The sequence below is a fragment of the Hyposmocoma kahamanoa genome, unplaced genomic scaffold (assembly GCF_003589595.1).
Source record: "Hyposmocoma kahamanoa isolate Upper Pololo Valley unplaced genomic scaffold, ASM358959v1 80, whole genome shotgun sequence".
Classification (NCBI taxonomy): domain Eukaryota; kingdom Metazoa; phylum Arthropoda; class Insecta; order Lepidoptera; family Cosmopterigidae; genus Hyposmocoma; species Hyposmocoma kahamanoa.
The window spans coordinates 1,916,522-1,920,214 of NW_020654051.1; positions in this window are offsets into that span (position 1 = coordinate 1,916,522).

Consider the following 3,693-nt stretch of genomic DNA (forward strand, 5'->3'; position numbering starts at 1 on the left):
TTGTCCAACCAGATATCGAACCGTCGGCTTCCAATGGAGAGGCAACGTTCTCCCATCGGCTTACTAAATAAATATTTGTACTTTCAAAGTCTTAGTCACTCAGTCCCGTATGCATTTGGTTCTACATGACTGCACACGGTGAGCAACCTTGTTTTCACCTCTATGAGCGCGTAGCTTAGGTTCCTTTTTCCTCGTAGTGAGCACCTGGTGTCACGCTATAGCGTGGGTATATTGGATTGTATATTAGAGTGATGTATCTATTAAGTAATCTGAGCCGTTACGTCAGCACATTTGCATCTACCACTGAGTTACCCCCTTTACAACAACAAGAATACACGGGCAAATTAAGAACTCCTCCTTGTTTGAAGTCGGTTAAAAATTACCATCCAACGGTCTCAGTATGACCTAATCTCTTCAAAACAAATAACAACTCCGAAAGTACTATCAACAAAGGTTTTTGAAGTCAGCAGATAACGCAAATTCGCGTACAGCTTCGCAGTGTGACGATCAGGTTGCCGCATTATCCACCTAACGACCTTGTTTAATGGCCGTCTGCTTGGGAGATGTCATTTTTATTTTAAACGAGCCTAGAATATACGTTGTAAAGTGAAAAAGTTTGTTTGTTTATTAAATTTAGTCCCACCGTCATTCCATTCCTCTTTCGGTCGATTAGGAAGTTTGAAATACTCCATCCTTATAGTCTTTGATAGACCACCTATTCGCATGAAATGCTTCGCTTTGTCCTTTTTAAGGGTGCTTTTTTTTATTAACGTTTTATTTATCGTTGGACGACAGTTGTGTCTAGCCTGTTCCCATATCATGACTATCTTTCGTGACTGTGTCGTGAAATTTTTTATCGTTGAACGACAGTCATGCCTTAATGTTCCCACTGGATCGTGACGTCATTTATCGTTTTACGGCAGCCATCTTGTCGTTTGCAGATTCTGAGACAAACAGTACATAAAACGTGATAACTACAATAGCTGCGATTGTTATCGTGGCGTTTATTTATCGTCTGACGACTGTCGTTCTAGCTCTTTCCACTGTCTTGACAGTTTGTGCCAGTGATTTCGGACTAGAGCCTTGAAATATATACCTTATTCCAATTGTAATAGCACAAAATATACATTGATAAATGTAATGTCCTCTGTCTTCTCTTCCACCAGTTTGCGTAATACGTATAACAAAGGAATGGAATGACACTACTGATATAAGTTTCTCCAAAACTACAACTCGAATCTTAGTTGTAATAAGGTCAATAATAAATTATCAGCAAAACGCAGGAGGTCTCACTCAGCGGCACTCAGGACCGAATTATGTTTCCTTTTTTTGTAAATGTGGTTATGCAAAAGTGTCTACCTATATTTTTATTATTATTGGTGAAAATTCAAAATGATTTTTTTTACGCAGTAATGCTTACAATCATGTTTGGCGGCATAAATAGGTTCACACCTATCAGTACTTCCATGGACAAGCTCTTTCATATGCGAAGATCTATACAGCTACAAATCAGCATGTCAGAAATCATATTATGGAAGTGTATACATTGCTACTGTAGTCTAGGCTCTAGGAAGGCAGGCAGCTGGGAGATCAATATTGTGTTACCCAGTGATCATCCGATGGATGCTCAAGCCTGTGTCGTCGTTGTGGCAGCATGCACGTTGAAGATAGTATAGGGAAACAGTTAGGAAGTTTTGAGTAGTAATGTTTAGAAATTTGTTAGGATCATTCAGCCAGGCTAGAGTCGCTGAAATAAAGTGTTAGGATTTAGTCAGGTTCCCTAATTAGCTAGGATAGCTGACGAGTAATTATATTTTGATTTGTTTGATTAGGATGTGGTCATGGTCTGTCCTTTTAGATAGGTTTTTGGCACACTAAACCTACCACACTACACCTCCTCGGTGGTTTACTTGTTGGTAAGGTAGTGGCTTCCGAGCAGTGTGTGGCTAGCCTATAGTAAAGGCTGATCACTTATGTAAGTTGTCTATCATGGGTAGAGCACCAGCCAGGGATGTTCACCCCTTCAGCTGTGAGGAAGAGGGATGTAGTCTAAGCTCTACTCTATGAGTAGAATCACTGGCTGAGTGAATAGTTTTGTAATTAGAATGTGTTTTGAAAAATGAAATAAGAAAAGAATAGAGTATCTTGAGAGTTCGTAATGTAACCCAACGCTGAAAATATGTAAAAGAATACAATAAACCAAGTTTTAAAGATTATTCCAGTTTAAATTTATAAAAGTACCTCTCGCTACGCATCCTAAGCTACGCCTCAGTTACACTACTTAAAAGACTTTATGAATATCGCTGTCAAAGAACAGCCAGCTTTGCATGAAAAAATAAATATCCTTCATAACATAATTATACGTTACAAAATAACGCATACGAATAAGCATCTCTACATTACATCAGAGGGGAAATAGATAAAGGGACAAAATAAATGCAAAATATGCGAAAATAACAGCGTCCGGACCGTACGGTTACATACATAAGGTTCTACTTTCTTGTTTCGTAACGCCACGAGAGAAATATTTAATTACCAACTTTAAGCATAGTTCTTTAGAATACAATTTTGAAGAATCGCTTTGTCATCGAATTGCCCGCTAGAAAATTTAGTTTAGTAACAAATTTTTTTATGATATCTAGTGATGGGTCCAACAAGTCATGCGTCTGATAATAAACGACACGCCTTTCCATAACAGTTGCAGTGCTATTTGTAGCTTTAAATTGCAAAGATTTTACCATCAGGCGCACGTCACTTGATACTATAAAAAGAAGGCATTGCCACTGCGCCTGTCATCCTGAGACATAAGTTGACAACTCCTATGTGCTTGTAATTTTACCAGCACCCTTATCCTTCCATACGGAACGCATTAGTACTTCCGTGGACGAATTCTTTTACAAGGAGCTCTATTTTATTAGCTACTGTGATATTGATAGAGCAAGTATAGAAACGTAGGAAATGGTTGACCTCGACTGACATATCTCAATCATCCGGGCATGTATAAAAAACTGCCGGAGAAAGCAAAAGCCATGTCTGGAGTATAGCGGATGAAGGTTGTAACGCTTACAGCATTGGCACAGCTGTAATGATTACACAATAGGCACAACATTCCTGATTGGGCTATGGAAGATGCTCTATACTTGATTCTTGTAATTGGGATGTCAATCAGGTACGAAATCAAAAATGAAAATAAGGGTAAATATAACTTGAGCAAAGTCCCGTGTCCCTACTATATTGTATTTAAACGACGAGAAAATATGCTTAAAAGAAAGATTACAGCCCGCGTTTTAACCCTTCCATTATAATGATTCCATTAAGATGACCGAACAACGCTATTTGTTTGGAAACAAAAATAAACTAAGCCCTTTTGTTTGCTATAACTACCTTCTGTTCGTCTTCTTAGGTCAAATTTGATGTAAATATTTTGCAGCGATGTTTACAATGAAAATGATTACAATTGTAAAGCTATTGAAGGCGTTCGGGAAGTACTAACACCTTATCTATTTCTGCCGTCAAGCAGTAATGTGACCATTATTGAGTTCCGTTTTTGAAAGGTGACATTACAGGCACATGTGACTTGTCAACTTACATCTCAGGGTGACGGGTATAGTGAGCAGTGTCCAGTGCCTCTCAGATCCTTTGCGATCATAAGCTCTAAGTGGATAGGTATCACTTAAAATTGACCATCTATAG